This window comes from Chinchilla lanigera, unplaced genomic scaffold, assembly GCF_000276665.1.
Source record: "Chinchilla lanigera isolate Chin_1 unplaced genomic scaffold, ChiLan1.0 scaffold00027, whole genome shotgun sequence".
Taxonomy (NCBI): domain Eukaryota; kingdom Metazoa; phylum Chordata; class Mammalia; order Rodentia; family Chinchillidae; genus Chinchilla; species Chinchilla lanigera.
The window spans coordinates 4,493,452-4,511,671 of NW_004955428.1; the positions used below are offsets into that span (position 1 = coordinate 4,493,452).

General features: G+C 38.2%; 1 protein-coding gene across 9 annotated transcripts in view; it reads left to right on the forward strand.

Moving 5' to 3' along the window:
- Elf2 (E74-like factor 2 (ets domain transcription factor)) overlaps positions 1-18,220 on the forward strand; it is a 91,822-nt gene that overhangs the window by 34,490 nt on the left and 39,112 nt on the right. The window lies entirely within an intron of this gene.

Consider the following 18,220-nt stretch of genomic DNA (forward strand, 5'->3'; position numbering starts at 1 on the left):
TTTTGGTTTTTTCTCCGGTACCGGGAACCGAACTCACGACCTTGCGCTTGCCAGGCAGGCGCTTTTGCCGCTGAGCTAAATCCCCAGCCCCCCCCAGCCTTTTTTTTTATCTTTTGTTTTGAGATGTGCTCTTGCTTAATTGTCCAGGCTGAGTTTGGACTTGTGACCCTCCTACCTCAGCTTCCCAGAGTGCTGGGATTACAGGTGTGCACCACCATACCCGCTAACTGTATGTTTAGTTGGTGAATTTGCATGTAAGAGTGGTAGTGAACCTATGGCACACATGTTGTTTTTATTTTAAGACAAAAGATGTTAATGTATGAGTATGTTTTTCCTAACTAAAATCTCAGTATTCAGGTTTCATTGCTATATTGGCACTTTGTGATAAATAAGTGGGTTTTGGGTTGCAGTTTGGGCACTCGTCTCTGAAAGGTTCATCACTGTTGGTATACTGTATAATTGTCGGGGAAATCTTTTTACTTTTGTTGTGACCATAAAAAAATTGAGTATTTTCCTAAAAGGATTGTAGTGGCTATTATGTAATACTAAACATGAGAATTTAATTTTAATTAAACTGTTAATGTTGGAAAAGAATACTTAATACTGGATTTGTAGGCCTAGTAAAAATTCTTAAGTACTCAGATACATTTCTATACATGTAAAACCTCATGGCTACAGGTTTTGAGTATTTGATGTCTTTGTTCTCTGGCCATTGGCATGCTGGGACTGCTAGCTTCTTCTAGCTTAAAGTTTTCTTTCTTTTTTCTTTTTCCTCTTTCTTTTTTTTTCCTATGTGTGTTGTTGCTATTGAACTGAGAGATTGGAAATTACCTTGCTCTTAAGAGCACTGATGATAACTGTATCAGCAAATGACAGGTGAAATACTACTCAGTTCATCTTATCAAAACAGGCAACCAGCTGGGTGTGATGTTGAACACTTATAATCTTAGCACTCAAGAGGCTGAGGCAGGAGGATTACATAGCAAGACTCTGTCTCAGAAAACAAAAAATTAACTAGTTAAATACCAGGAAGCCAGATACGTTATATAGACTTTTTGACCACGTATGGTTTGGGACCTGACTCACAGTAGGTAATATGTGGCTCTTTATAGGGTTTGGAGAATTTTCCAGTCTGAGGGTAGACGTATAGTGGCTGAGATGACTTTTCTTCTTGAGGGAAAAAGAATAGCTAAAAGTATTAGATAGTGTGATATTTTGGAGTATATATTGTGCTGATTTTACTGTTGGCATGTAACCAAATAAAACAAATAGCACAAGAAAATGTGTGATGGATATACGTGCCTCCCACATAAAAAAAGTGTGACAGGTTAAGTTGAATGAAAAATAAAGATAGAACCTGTTTGAAATTTATGGATGACTTTTCAGTCTAAGGAAAACTGAATTTTGGTATCAAATTGGAAACTTTAAAAGCTGCATGTGCTGGCACATGCCTGTAATCCTAGCAATTGAGAAGCCGAGGCAGAGGTTCTCCAAGAGTTTGGGGCCAGTCTGGCATGTATAGTTGAGTTCAAGACCAGCTCGAACTGCATAACAAGACCCTGTCTCAAAAATAAAAACAAACAAAACTTTAAAAAAAAAATGAATAGTACATGCCAAAGTTGCATAAGTAGATAAATGTTTATTAAAATCTGGTGTGGGTCACCAAATGTTATTAGTTGTATAACTGACTGTAAATGTTTCATTATTTAATACAGGTAAAAGCAATTTTAAATAGTAAGTGAATGTGATCTGCATAAAGAGTTTAACTGTCTTAGTTTTCTTGAACTGTGATATCATTCACAGGCAGAGATGAGCAACTCGGATGTGAGGGATGGCAGAGATCTGGGAAAGAATACTTTCATATGGTTTTATAAGTTGCACTTGAATACTTTTTTTTGTTTTTGTTTTTTTTCCAGTACTGGGAATTGAACTCACGATCTTGCGCTTGCCAGGCAGGCGCTGTGCCACTGAGCTAAATCCCCAGCCCCGGCGCTTGAATACTTGATAATGATTTTTAGACTTTTCTTTGACACAAGAGGAAATGTTAGCAAGTATTCTGAAATACCATGAAGTACTCCTGAAGTTTTTCTTACGTGTCTGATTCCATTTCAACTCATGAGTTTCAGTGTAATTTATAGGGATTATTAGTAGTCAAAGATTTTTTTTTTCTATCAGCAAATCTGAGCTTCATTTTGTTTCTGTTTTTAAAAGTCCTGCATTTTTAAATGAATTAAACTCCAAATAAATTTTCATTCTTCCGACCCCTACATCATACATGGGTGAATAAAGTTGTCATGACTTACTCTACTGTCTGTTTCCTTCAGGCAGTGGTTAGGAGTAGGTTTTTGTGACAGTAATTTGTAACTTCTGTTCCACATACATTTGGGTTTGGGAGAAGAAACTGGGAAGAAACATAAAAGGAATATTTACAAGGTGCAGTTTTTATTTGGTGAGTAGGGGAATTAAGGTCTGTATAGAATAAGATTTCCATGTATACATCTAGGAAGTACTTCCATAAATGCTCTCGCATTATAATTTAGATTATATCAGTTATTGTTATATCAGCTAAGAATGCTCATAATTTTTTGTTTTGTTTGTTTTGTTTGAGACAGGGTCTAGTTATGCAGTTCAGGCTGGCCTTGAAATCACAGTGATCTTCCTGCCTCAGCCTTCTGAGTGCTGGGATTATAGACGTGCACTACCATGCCCAACAAGAATGCTCACAGTTACGTTTATTAATTTTTTATGTTCTCTGCATGTTTACATTGAAGTTTTGCTTTTATTCCTACATAGTCATATGTGTGTGTGTCTGTATTAGAAAAATATTCTCATTGGTATCCAAGTAGGAATACTAAAATCATATAATTTGCATGTAGCCATCTTCACTATTTTGTATATAAGAGGATTTCTCATTGTGTTATTAATAATTTTGGGCTATTTTGCTTGAGCTTTTTATCAACTAAAAGACTACATTTCCTTTACAGAACTTATTGTAATACTAATACTCTATTAAATCTTATAGGAAAAATTGAGTATTTTGAAACTTATAAAATAAACATATTCATTGAAACCTGTAGTAAGTTGGTTGTGGTGATAACTTCTGATTAGTAATCGTGAAGACCCTTTGAGGAGCAGTAGTGAATATGAAGATGATCTTGACCTGGTAACAGATCCCCAGTTCTGGGGCCTGCTGATAGACAAATGTGCAGAGCAGCAGCAGGAAAGGAGTTTCTTGGGTTCTTTATAAAGATTGAAAAATGCAGTTTTTATGTTCAGGTTTTAAAACATTATATAATATAGAAATGGTATAATTGTATTTACTTGTAGGGGTAATTAGCACATAAGGAAGCAAAAAGACCTGGAAGGTTTCAGTAGAAAGTGCGGTGGAATCCGAGTCTCAGTGGATGTACCGTAGGAGTGCAGATGGCGGAGCAGGAAGGCTAGCCGGTGCAGTGTGCGTAGAGGGTTAACTCAAGAAATGGGAGAACAAGATGAGAACGGTAGGAACAGAAGGGCCTTAGATAACATTACTGTGTAGGCTCTAATGGGGTTGGATGTAACAGATAAGGGACGGAGGCATAGTTAGGAAAAATACTGTGTTTTTTGACCGTAAGTGATGGTGATACCATCATTTAGGGACTTGAAAAGGTCATGGTGTTTGGGGAAACAAATAAATTCCCTAATAGTCATGGTGATTTCAAGTTAAAATAGACAGTGGAAGTAGTAATAGTTAGGAATTTAAAGATGCATCCCGTGTCTCTGTCTCTATCTCTCTCTCTCTCTCTCTTTCTCTCTCTCTCTCTCTCTCTCTCACACACACACACACACACACACACACACACACACACATACAAGATGGCGTGCCCAATTAGGGTAGCTTATAGGAAGTTTTTAGTAAAGGGCTGGTTATGGACTGGCCTAAGATTCTGGTGGCCATAAGAGAGTGCAGAGCTGTTTCTGTTCTTAGGCTCAGTGGCCCAGGAGGAGGGGCTACCAGAATGCAGAAAAAGCGGTTCTAGAGGGAGAATCTGGGACCTTGGTCAAAGGACATGGTTGGTTGGAGTGCAGGGCCACAGAAAGGGAGCCAGGGATTAAGTTTCCTCACTTAAAAATTGCTTTCATCCTTCTGTGTAATCCCTGGCCAAGGGGCTCCATTGACCAAACCCGATGAGCCCTGCTGATGACAAGAGTTTCCTGGGAGACGGCAGGTACCGAAGGTGGAGAATGGATGGGTGTGTTGTGTGTGTTAAGGGGGGAATAGGAGATGTGTAGCACAATCACAGCTCGGGCTCAGGGAGAGATTGATTTGAAAATCTTTCTCATTTGAAGCCAGGGAGGCAAATGGCTTTCCAAGGGGAAAGGTTGTTGAGAAATTTGCCTATGGGAGATCTTAAATTCTGTATATGTCTATATAGAGAACACAGGGACGCAGAACTAAAGAATTACTTTAGGAAATGTTTACTTCCATATGGAGAGCCAAGGAATAGTCACCTCAGATGATAGAAAATTCTGAGCGACTCTTTGGGCTTAATTTTTTTTCCCTTAAAAGTCTCATAGGTAGCTTTCTTCAGTAGAGAAGGAAAGAGTGTTGACTGCGGGTAGTTAGTTCTGGTCTCAGATTTCTCTATTATCATTTAATGGGATATAAAGTTTTCATTGTTCCACTGTCAAAATAGAAATGCAACGTTTTTGAGAATTCTATAAAATAAATAAAGCATAGTGCTTGTGACATATAAATGTTCCCTTAACTCCATTGGCATCTCTCTGTGTGTCTTCAAATGTGGACAGGTATTTTATACTTTTTTTGTGTGTGGTACTGGGGATCGAATTCATGACCTCACGCTTGCTAGGCAGGCGCTGTGCCACTGAGCTCTATCCCCAGCCCTATTTTATACTTTAAAAGAGAACATTTATTTGTTTAGCTTGTTTACAGCTCTATTATTTTTCCCCTTTCACTTCCACTTTAAAAAAATGCTTCATACTTTATACCATTTCCTTGTCCTTCCTTAACTGACTGTGCTCCTGTCTACATTTATTGTTCTACTAAAGTTTTTTTTTTTTTTAAGAGCAGGAAAATTTTTTGAAGAACAGGAAAGAGGAGTGGGGAATAGGTATAGTGCCTGAGAGGCAGGAGGGTCCCGAATGGGTTGCCCAGGATTTTTTATTTTTAAACTGGATTTTTAAAGACTAGTTTTCTGCCAGACTCAGTGGTCTGTTGAATCATCCATAAGTAGATTCTCCATAACCTGACCTGTTTATCTGGTGAAAACATTGTATTCCCCAGCTCTTGTCTAATGCCCATTGCCTGGGCTGTGCTGTCTTTGCTTCTGAGGTTGAGGGTTTTCTGTATCCATAGTGTGCTTGCACACTATCCACTCTTTAAGGCACGACTATGTGAAACTTCCACAGCTGTTTTGGCCTACATTAATCACTCTCTTTTATGATCTTCTGTTACATCATGTGGGTTTTAGGCAATTCTTATACATACCTGGTGAGTCTATCTGTGTCTTGAAGACAGAGACCATATTTTGCTGTTGAATATAGTGTTGAGCATATAATAGCTAATTTGGAAATATAAACTGAGACAAATTGAATTTTGAGTTAATACTGTAGTATAATCAAGAACCAGCTATGGCCAGGGGTGGTGGTACCGACCTGTAATCCCAGCACTCAGGAGGCTAAGGCAGGAGGATTGCTGTGATTGTGAGACCCTGTTTCAACAACAAAATAAAACCACTGTATAAAAGATCTTAAATATATTTTCTTTTTTGTTAAATATATGCTAAATATTGATTACCTTACGGTTATTTAAAATATGGAAAGGTAGTCATTCAAAAAGCATAAATATGGTCATCTAAAGTATTACATCAGTCGGATGTGGTGGCGCATACCTGTAATCCCAGCACTCAGGAGGCTGAGGCAGGAGATTCATTGTGAGTTTGAGACCAGCCTGGGCTACAAAGCAAGTTTGAGGCCAGCCTGAACTGCGTAGCAAGACGCTGTCTCAAAACAAAACGAACAAACAAACGAACAAAAAAGCATTACATCAAAGTCATAATATTGTCATGTGTAGATGTGTTTTTTGTCTCATAAGCCCAGTTTTATTCTGTTTATAGCTAAATTTGATTATTTTTATAACAAAATCAGTATGTCTTCCATGGAAAAATTGAAGTACTGCAGAAGTAAACTGAAAATCATCACCCATAGTTTTATCAGCAAGGAGGACAATGACTGCTGTGTTCCCCGTCCTCTCCCTGAATTTTGGGACTGAAGTGATTCTCTGACCTCAGCCTTCCAGCTAGCTAGAACACAGGCACATGCTAACTTTCCCAGCTGCCTGCTGCTGCTTTTATATTTTCTTCTAGTCTTTTTTGTTGTTTTGTTTTTTGAGACATGGTCTTGCTGTGTAGTTTGGGACGGCCTGCAACTCACTATGTAGCCCTGGCTGGCCTCAAACTCACAGTAATGATCCTCCTCCTGCCTCAGCCACCCCAGGGCTGGGTTCTCAGGCGTGTGCCTGTAGACCCGGCTGCCTTCCAGTCTCTTAATGTATATTTTAAGCATAATTACCTTGTTATATGTAATACAAGTGCACTTAACTAGTCTTTTTTTTTTTTTGGTTTTTCTCCGGTACCGGGAACCGAACTCACGACCTTGCGCTTGCCAGGCAGACGCTTTGCCGCTGAGCTAAATCCCCAGCCCCTTAACTAGTCTTTAATAATAAGCATTGGCTGTGAAATATCCTTTGAGCTTCCTACTTCTCTCTTCTGATCAGTATGGGCATGATTTTTCTTTTTTTCTTTTTTTTCCTTTTTTTTAGTTAGCAGAGCTGTTGTTTATTCTTATCACATTGGCATATTCATAAAAATGTGTATCTATTTTCACAGAGCAGTACATGATCGACCTGTCTAACTCAAACCCTTGGAAGTGATGCTCTGGATACTCATTTAATGAACAAGCACTTTTTTGAGAAACAAGCATAATTTGCTAAGTTCCTAGGAACTATGCCTGATATAAATAGTACTTCAGACTAACTAGAGCAAGTTCTCCTATTGTATAAAATGTTGTAATTTTCACCAAATATACATTGTAATCAGTTGGATTGAATCAGTATGTCATAATAGAAAGTACTAACATCCTCCCTTTGTTGAACCTTTCAATCCATGAACATTGTTATGCAGCCATTTATTTTAGTTTTGTGTTCATAAATATTTTCCTATAGCTTGCTGATAATATCTTTCAAAACACTTTCAGGCTTTGTCACTGATACTCAATACATATCTGATGTACTAAGTCTATTTTGAAAATTTCATCAGTACATGATTTATGGCTGAGGTGTAGAAATAACTTCTTTTTACAGTGAACTTGTATTCCATCACCACGATATTCAATTATTAATTTATTCATTTACTGGATTCTTACACACCAATGTCATGAGAAAATAATATCAATTATGTTTGTTCCTTTCCAATACATGTTTGCTTTTTTGTGTTTCCTGGCCCAAAATCTTCAGTGAAATATCTGGTAGAAGTAGTCACATAGGAAATCGGTCTTACTTTTGTTTTCAGATTTGACCCACAAAATTTGAATTGTTTAGGGGAATGTAAATACCATGTATGGAGTACAGACATTTTCCTGCTACTCCTAATATAGTGAGAATTATTTTTGTTGTTTAAGTCATGGAAAGGTATTCAATTTAGTTTTTTTTTATTGATATTATCTCTTCTTAGAACATAGGGGCATTTTACTTCATTAGCCAAATTTAGTCATTTGCTCATGCTATACTATATATGTATATATTTTACAATTTTGAGTTTATTTCATGAAGAACAGTGCCTTGTAAACTTTTTGTGAGGCATAAGCAATGCAGTTTACTGAGTATTATTGTACTCTTGAATGCTTATAAGTTTTACCACTTGTAGTTTGGGGTATTTGCAAGGGGAACAGTGTAATACAGGGCACATATTTTATAAGATTTATTTATAATAGTCACCCAAAAAATCATATACAAGAGAGTGCAGGAAATCTGCCCACACACTAAAGACCAAAGAATCCAGCTGAGGGCCTGGATCCCATGATACTGTCTTGCATGAGTCCAGCTAAAGACCAAGAGCGATAACTATGCCTCTCACAAGGCCAACTGGAGGCCCAGAGCCCATGACAATGTCTCATGCAGGGCTGTTTCATGGATCTGCGCTGGAAAGGCCCAAAGGTCAGTGGTGGAAGCTAGAAAGCTGTGCCAGACGGATGAAGGATCTGTGCTAGCAGGCTGAGGGATCTGCACTGGAGCCAGGAAGTAATGCTCAAAATAAGAACCAGAGCTCTGATGTTTCTTTTTAACCAGGCATCAAAATGTAAGATATTACTGGGTGAAGTAGTACATGCCTGTAATCCCTATACTGTGTCTGGGAGGCTGAGGCAGGAGTATTACATATTTGAGCCCAGCCCCAGTAATTTAGCAATTTAGTGAGACTCTGTCTCAAAATAAAAAATAAAAAGGGTTATGGATATAGCTCAGTGCCAAGGTCCTGGGTTCAGTCATTAGTATCATAAAAACAAAACAAAAACCAAAGCAAGACATAAAAAATTATTCTTAATGGTTATAGTTAATTATAATGAAAACTTTAAAATACCTTTTTTAGCCAGGTGTGGTGGCGCACACCTGTAATCGTAGCACTTGGGAGGCTGCGGCAGGAGGATTCTTGCGAGTTCAAGACCAGCCTTGGCTACAAAGTGAGCTCAAGGCCAGCCTGAACTGCGTAAGGAGACCCTGTCTCAGAAAAGACAAAACCAAAAGCAAAAAAAATCCGTTTTTAGTGAGCAATGAATTTCTGTTTAAAGATTAGTTGAAAAGATAGATGAATAATAAGAATTTTTATATAATACATGAAGAAAACTGCTTTTTTAACATGAAAGCTTAGGCTCTTAAAATACAGCTTTAAAAATAAAAATTAGAAGCCACATTTCTTTCTTGAAAACTGTCAGGACTAAGTAGAGTTCCTGATGAGCTGTGACCACTTCTGTGTTTGTTGTACCATCAGAAACCCTCCCTGTGGCACAAAAGGACTCTTGTAATTAGACAATATTGTTGCCACAGGGAGGTAGAAGAGCGACATGAAAAACTGGGGATCTGGAAAGGAGCCCCTGTCCTAGGTTTACCAGAAGGTGCAGCAGATTGAGCCAGAGGGAGACAATGCTGGTAGGTTGGTTTTTCATTTATTAAGAATGTTTATATTTCATTAAAATTATTTCATCTACCTATACCATTTTTTAAAAGGTGACAATTATTTCTTTTTAAGGAGGGAGAAATAATGAAGTTTTCTTCTTTAACAATTTGTTGTTATCCCTTATTCCTGATATTTGTCTCTTTTAATAAGTGAAGTTCTAAGTGCATGTTTGGAAGTGGCTACTGATTGAGCATCTTCTTTTTTTTCCCTCTCCTGTTATTTCCTCTTTTAACCTAGACATTTTCCTAAATTAAAAAAAAATGTTTTTTCCGGTTGCATTTTGAGATAAGGCATAGGTTTTCCAAAGTGACAAAATATGAATGACTTTATTTAGTTTTCATTCTAGAATTGTAATGGTACTCTGATATAAATCATTAGAAAGTATTGAAGATAATTTTTTAATATTTCAATACCTGTACTTTATGTAACCTAAGATACTGTCAATAGTAAGAAGCAGGACTTTTACACCATTAAAGGAAAAAATGCTGCCAATTTTATATTGAAGAAACATTTGCTGAGCATGGTGGTGCATGCCTGTAATCCCAGCACTCAGAAGGCTGAGGCAAGAGGATCACTGTGAGTTTGAGTCCACCCTGAACTGCATAGCAAGACCCTTTCTTCAAGAAAAAGTATTTTATAATCGCTCAGACTAGTCTAGAATTTGGAATCCTTCTGCCTCAGCCTCCCAAGCAGCTGGGATTACTTGGGTAAACCAGCATGCCCAACATAGCTGAGGGCTTTTTAGCTTTGAATCTGTCTGGGGGAGGGTAGACAGTTATTAAAGGGCATTTGGAAGCCTTTTAATAGTGGTAAGCAGAGTTGTGTGTGTGTGTGTGTGTTTAATACAGAGTTAGTTGTTTCCAAGCTAATGTGTGCTGTAAGTGAAAAGAGAAGTAAAATCCTCAGAGAATTACCTAAGGTAAAATCTGAAGTCCTCAGGTCCTCATTGTAGTTTCTTGTTACCTAGTTAACTATTCTTAATCACTTCCACTAAATTGTCTGCCTCTACAGATTTGGGCTGTATGTATACTCACTGGCTACATTAAGCTAGTTATAAAAGGAAGAGAGCTGAAGATAGCTGCACAGCTCTCCTTTCTGTTTGGAATAAGAAATTGGGTGCTTTGGGACAGTGCTGTTTCAGGAGGAGGAATTGTTTTTTTGGTATGTATGTGCGTGAGAGAGAGAGAGACTTCTGAGGAGGGTAATCTAGTCTTCATGTTCCTGGATTTAGTTAGCCATGGAGCAGGTGCAAAAACCCTGGTCTCCTGATTCCCAGAACAGGGTCTTTGTGTTTTTTTGAAACAGGATCAGACTATAGTTCAGGCCAGCCTTGAACTCACTGCAACCCTCCTGCTTCAGCCTCCGGAGTGCTGGGATTACAAGGATGCACCACCATGCCCAGCCCTCGTGGCCTCCTTGAGTACTGCTTTGGGGTCTGAGGAATTCATTCTGTATTTTCCACAGGTTTCTATAAAATAATTATTAATGTACTCTTTGAATTACTGTTTGGCCTTCAGATGTTAAAACAGCATTGTGTCTGTCTTCTACTGTTTTTTTTGTCTTTTTGAGACTGGGTTTCACTATGCACTTAAGGCTGGCCCTGAATTCAGTTTGTAGCCAAGGCTGGCCTCAAACTCACAGTAATCCTCCTGCCTCAGCCTCCCAAGTGCTGGGATTACAGGCGTGCGCCACCACGCCCGGCTTGTCTTCTACTTTTAATATTTGTGTGACCTTTAGGAAGCTGCTCAGTTTCTCTTAGTGTGAATTTCCTCTTCTGCAAAATGGGGAATGTAGTTACCTTTCACCCTTGTGAAAATTAATAAGGTATTTCCAGTGTTCAGCATGGCACTAGCATAAGGACAGTCTAATCCGTTCTTCACAGTGGCGCTAGTATAAGCTTTCTAAAATGCAGTATTTGTTGTCGTTTTCTCTCATTAAATCCCGTAATTATTATAACATGCTGGGTAAAGTCAATGTCCTAGAAAAATAACAGTGCTAGAAGTATAGCTCAGTGGTACCGTGCAAGCTTAGCGTGTATGAGGCCCTGGGTTCAATTCCCAGCACAAAAACAAAAAACCAGAGAAAGGTACATTACAACCTTTCTACATTATCATAGTCACCTTTTTGGTTTTAGCTTTTACAGCTTCTTTTTTTTTTTTTTGCCCCAACTCACTAGCTTTCAAAATTTTATAAGACTTACACTTTGCCTAAAAAGTTCTTTCCGTTTTTACCTGGTCACTCTTTCAAATCTACAGCCAGGCATCTTGGGAAGAATTTCTCGACCCTTCCAGGGTTTATCAGCATTGTCACAGGGTGCTGCCCACAACTGCCAGGGGAGCTATATTTAGTGTGTGCATCATATTTCCATCCCAACAGTCAAGCATTTCTGAATTTAGAAGACCCAAATGTTTCTGATAAGATTACGGCATTTATTAGTAGAGCTCTGTTTAGCTGTTGAGAGGCTTTTTAATACCTGCAAAATGTGAAAATTAGCCAGCTGAGTGGTAAAGATGTCTCTGTCCCTATTCATTATAGTTGCCAACTGTTGATTATACTACCCTTAATGTTATGTTTGATTTTTATCTTCACAGGGGCTTTTAGAACTCAAATACGTTTCAGGGAGACGCGGGGGTGGGGAAGTGTCTGTGGGTCTCTCTGTGAAGGCATCCTTAGATTTGCGAGGGGCTGGTCACGCAGAGATCAAGAGCACTTTTCACTTGGCTCTTACCATTAATATTTAGAAGTTTTTAAGTCAGTCTTTTCGTGTTGTGAGCATCTTTGGCCATAGGGTGAAGCCTATGAATCGTCTCTCAGAATATTATTTTTAAATACATACAGTAAAATACCTGGTGTTGAAAAGGAATGGAACATATTAAAGGATAGTTAGCAGACTGTCTTAAATTGCCATGTGTCAGTGCATATGCTACTTGGTGAGTGAAATCATTAGATCTAGTGGCAGAGCTAAACTCAGTGCTGTAATTTCAAAGTAGTGGCGACTAAAAACATCTATTTGCTGTGTCTCCCATAACAAATGTACTAGAAGGTGGGAATACCTATGATTTTTATTGGCCATATAGTCGCAGAAATCGTTAAAACTCCCGTGGCTTGTGTTTTACTTAAAGTTGAGGTGCTGTATTTCATATAAAGCTCAGATACTGTTGTTCCCAGGTCCATCCATGTGTTAACAGTCATGCACCTTTGCATGTTTTCTTCCTCTGCATCTTGCCCGCCTGCACTTCTGTTCTCTTTCCCGTAATAACCCATGATTGGGCTCTGAAAGCCATGTTAGGTATGTTGTATAATAAGTACGATTTTACACTTTTGAGGGAAAAAGTATAAAATAAATATGGTGGTAGTTTTGCATCTCGTTTAATTGGTTGACTTAATTTCTTTAACTGTTTGAGCATATAGCATATATTTTTTAAAGGTTTATTCAATATTTTGTGACCTCCAGGTTGGTTTTAGATCGCTTCTATCTCCATGACAAAAATTGCAATGGCCAGAAGTTTCCAAACTCAAGCATAATTAAAATTATCTGAAGGGCTTACGATATAGACTGCTGGACCAGAACACTTTTGAGACAGGGTCTTGCTTTTAGTTCAGGCTAAAACCCGCTGTGTGGTCTAGACTGACCTCAAACTTGTGGTGATCCTCCTGCCTCCCAGGGCTAGAGTTGCAAGCGTGTGCCATCACACCCAGCTGTTCTTTTTTTCCAACAGAATCTTGCCATTTTCCAGGATGATCTCAAACTTACAGGCCCAAGCCACTACAGCTGCCTGGACCAGTTTCTGAATCAGTGGGTGTGTGAAGGGGATTGAAGATTTGCATGACCTGTTGGCTCCGAGGTCATTCTCTGAGAATCACTGTCTTAAAATGTTGGAAAATGTTGGAAATACTAGCACAGAAGGAGGGCTTTATGAAAATCCAGTTAACATGATGATTTTTTAATCTGTTATAACCACCATAAATGACTGTTAGTGGGCGTAAAAAGATAATATGCTTATTTCTGGTGTATAAGCAGATATAATACATTATTACTTTTAATTAATTCATCAATAAACATTGAGCACCTGTTATGATATGTGTGAGGTACTGTTTAAGGCATGGGGCTAGAGTGGTAGACAAGATAGGTAAAATCTGCATTTATGGTACTTACAATCTAGTGGAGAAAGCATGTTAATTATTTCTTAAAGTTGCTTTGTCATAAATCAGATTACATAACAAGCCCTGAATTATTCTTTAAAGTTAATATTTGGCAAGGCATGGTGGCTCACGCCTGCAATCCCAACACTCAGGAGGCTAAGGCAGGAGGTTTTTGTGAGTTTGGGACCAGCCTGGGCTACAAAGTGAGCTCAAGGCCAGCCTGGACTGCATAGCGAGACCCTGTCTCAAAAAGACCAAAAAAAAAAAAAAAGTTAATATTTGGAAGTAAGCTAAACTAAGGGATCAGTCTTTCAGGTCGTGAAAGCACAAGATTATGCCTGCCTTTTCCCCTTCTGTATGGCAGTAGGTACGGTTGTGAATACTAATAAACTGAACATTAGCAGTGCTATTGTGATAGGGCATGTTTAAATCTCATTGTGGGGACGTGGTTGACAAGGCTTCTGGGTTTAGGGCAAAGGAACAAGTCGAGTAGAATTAAACATTCTTAAATCTCATCATTGTACAATGTATATATAGCAATAAAGCCATATGAAATTGAATGATTTTTTTCCTATTGATGGAAGTATCAGGGGATAGTGCTAAGAACTACCCTGTTTGCAGTGGTTAGTTATGATTTAGGAGTGGGATTATGAGGAAAAATAGGATTGATTATATATACATATATTTTCTGTTGTTGTTGTTATTGACTATATCAAGAGAAGACAGAATGTAGTTCATATCCTCTTTCCAGCAGACATTATGAAGATAGAGTAAGTTTTTTGGTAAAGAACTATATTCTCCACATTTAAAGTCTGTTTTGTACTCTCTTGTATTTTACAGCTGATTCCCATCTCCCCTTGTCTCTGATTAAGGCCACTTCCAAATTCTTCATTGTCACTTTCATCACAAAGGACTTGATATCATTTTTATCTCAAGTACAGTGTGGTCTTGAGTGTTTTCTTGTCCCTGCTTGTTTTTTTTTTTTTTTTTTTCGGTACTAGGATTCAAACTCACGACTTGCACTTGCCGGGCAGGCGCTGTGCCGCTGAGCTAAATCCCCGGTCCCTTAAAGTCTGTTTTGTCAAATTGGATTTTAGTCTCCTTACTTTGTAAGTCAGCCAAAATGCATATCCTACTTTAAAATGACCAATTAATTTTTTAACTTAACTAAAAATAATGTTTATATACTTCATTTTAGACTGGGGGGTGACAATGCATAGTTATCCTTCAAAACTTATTTAAAAAAATATATTTGAGACAAAGGATTATTCAGTGGTCAGAATTTTAGATTTTCTTAATCACTAAATGAGTTTGCAAGAACTCTAGAAAGTTTTACATCAAAAAGAAAAGATTTTTCTCCCATCTATTTAGCAAAGAGATACTTCTGTCTTGTTTTTTTGTGACAAGGGTCTCACTATGTAGTTCAGGCTGGTCTTGAACTTACTAGTAGCCCAGGCTGGCCTCAAACTCCCAGTGATCCTCCTGCCTCAGCCTTCTGAGTGCTGGGAGTATGAGCATGCAGCAACACGCCCAGCGGCAAAAAGATACTTCTTATTGTTGTTTTTTTGATACTTCTTATTGTATGTGGTGTTTGACAAAACTTTTAGGAAACTCTAAATTCTTTTTTCTTCTATCCCTTCCCCCCCCAATTTAATTCTCAAAAAATAAAATCAAGATTTAAAATACTTAGAATGAAAAAATTACTTGAAAGAGAAAACCAAGGATTTGGTTTAGGAAGAAAAGAAATTAAAAAGTAGCAAATCCTTTCTGAGACCTTGCTTTCTTGGATAAACTTGACCATCCTTTTGATTTTTTTTTTTTTTCCTCTGCGAACTGGTCTACAGTTAGTATCTGTTTAGGTTTTACAGCATCAAGCTTTAGCCCTTTGGCTTAGAAAAACAGGGTGGGCAGAATCACATTTACTTTCTATTCCATGGTAATGCTATGTGCTTGCTTGAGAGGTGCACATAGGTGCCAGTCAGTTACCTACCTATTATTCTCTGTAGGTGTTGTCCTCAGGCCTGTGTTTGGGGGAGAGACCTCCCTGGGATAAGCGGGGGTGGGGGGGTGAGGGTGGGGGGACCCAAGTAAATAAAGTAGTGCGCTCACTTTACCAGTTCACAAAGCAGTCAGGCACTACAGCTCAGAGACCACCATTTAAAGTAATATGACCTATAACCTATGTTAAATCATCTGGGTTTAATTTTGTTATCTTTGTTTCTCTGTAACAGTAGCAAATGCTTTAACAAAATAATTCCTGCATACTTATTTTTGGAGACTACAAAAAATGGAGAGGCTAAAGCTGGACATAGTGAGGCATGCCTATAATTCTAGCTACTTGAGGGGCTGAGATAGCAGGATTGAAGGTGGGAGGCCAGCCTGGACTATCTATTTATTTATTTATTTATTTATTTATTTATTTATATATTTATATTTTATTGTAAAAATTAAAAAACTGACAAAACAACAATGAAGACAAAATCAAAACAACATAAAAATAACAAAAATGATACATGACCTCAAAATAAAATGATAGGAATTTACAACGGTTGCTACATTACATACTGTTATCTTCAACCAAATTGCTCAGTCCACCAGACATAAGAATGTAAGATCGATCAAACAGTCAAAGACAGTAACAAGTAAAAACAAGATAAAACAAAACCAACATTGGAAATGATTCAGAGCTTCACCTTACAAAATGGTAGGAGTTCAGCAGTGGTTCTTATACTGCATATTGTTGTTTTCAGATCCATTGTTCTGATTACCAAATTCAAAAGTGCAAAATTGGTCAAGAAAAAAAATTTAAAAATAAAGAAAAATTAAAAAAAAGAAAAAAATTTTAAGTGTTGAATTTAACAGCACCCTGGCTCAGAAGAAATAAATCCAAAGGTGTGGGGATGTTAGCCCTCAGTGCCACCAACCAACAGAACTACAAAAAATGAGCTGGAATGGCTAATGAGACTCCAGTTAATGCTTAGTTAATGCTTCAAGTAGTCTTAGGGAAAACAGAACTTGAGCACATAGAGTTGCGGGAAGGGAGGGAAAGCAGACTGAACTCAGCTTGTCAAAGGAAGAGCAAGAACCTGAGCTTTTCCCGGTTGGAACCACTAGTGGGGTTGCTTGAGATTACCTATGATATACATAGCACCGTGTTCTTTTATGTGGACAAGAATAAGAAATTAGATATGGCTCCTGCTCTAAAGGAGCTTGCCCTCTTGTAGAGAACTTCTGTAAGGAAATAATTCTATATAACCTAAGATTGAGTAAAACCAGTGTTGTAGAGGGAGAAAGCGATTGGCTGTTGTAATGGAAAGATCACATTTCAGTTGAGTTTGGGAAGATAAATAAAATTTCATCTGGAAAAAGCAGAGATTTTTTTCTGGTCTTTTTTTCATTTCTCCTCCCAGGCCTTTACTAAAATATGTCAGTTTATTTATAAGTGGAATTATGGTACTCCCTTCCCTAAAATCTCTTTAGTGAGTTCTAATTACATGTAGGAAAACAATTTAGGATTTTTTTAAACATTTCCCTCAAGACACTGAAACATTTGGCCGTCATCTCTTTAGAAACAGTAACGATAATAATAGGGAAAAACCCACAGAACTGTAACGTATAGTTTGTTTACCAGACCAGGAGTTGTTCTGAAGGCTTCACATACTAAAACATCTTGTGCTCAGCACCCAAGGCTGAGTAACTTCCAGGCTTCTTCCCCTGGACACATATCCACTGCTATAGCCACATTGCTCTTTTTACTCTCCCATTAACCCAAATCTTTTACCTCTACTGGGTTTCACGTTTGCTTCTTTCTTCTGAACAGATTATTTTCTTTCCATTTTTTCCAGTTTGTAATTCCTGGTTATTAGATCTTTGTTTGAATGCTGCCAGAGAGAGACAGAGAGGCCTTGGCTAACACTCTTCAGTCTCAATTAAGACTGTTCTGCTGGGCGTGGTGACACGTGCCTGTAATCCCAGCATTTGGGAGGCTGAGGCAGGAGGATTGTTGAGAGTTCAGGTGTAGCCTGACCTGCACAGAGAGACCCTCAAAAAGACAAAACAAAACAAAACAAGACTGTTCTATCACTTTTATAATAGCCTCCCATTCTATTTCCTTTTTTTAATTTTTAATTTTTTTGGTCTTTTTGAGACAGGGTCTCGCTATGCAGTCCAGGCTGGCCTTGAGCTCACTTTGTAACCCAGGCTAGTCTTGAGCTCGCAACGATCCTCCTGCCTCAGCCTCCTCAGTGCTGGGATTACAGGCTTAAGCCACCACACCCGGCCTTTTTTTTATTAGTACCTATAACTAATGATTAGAGTCCTGCATAGGTAGTAATACATTACAAATTCAAGTCATATGAAGTGTGGTATTAGTATGAATTTAATAAAACGACCTTGGTCCTTCTGCGCATAGGAGGAGGCTAAGAGGTGTGTGCGTGAAATGAGCCCTAAGATTCAGATGTCATATCTAAGTCAGTCCAAGGTGTGGCTGTGGTTTGGTGCCACCTGGTGGTAGTTATGTACTCCTGTGGCTCCTGTTTGAGAAGAAGGTAGAAAATAGAGTTACGGTTATCTGTTATCTGTGCTGCATTGGTTTCAGTACCAACTCATGTCCCTTACATAAGGTGGCATACTGTTTGTGTACAACCTATACACAGCCTCCTGTATACTTTCCACCCCTTCTAGACTGTAACACCTAACATAATGTAAATACTCTTAAAGAGTTGTTACACCATATTGTTTAGGGAATAATAATTAGGAAAAAAGTCAGTCTGTTTATGTTTAATACAGATGCAGTTTTTTCCCACAAATGTTTTTGATCTGTGGTTGGTTGAATCCAATGATATGGAACC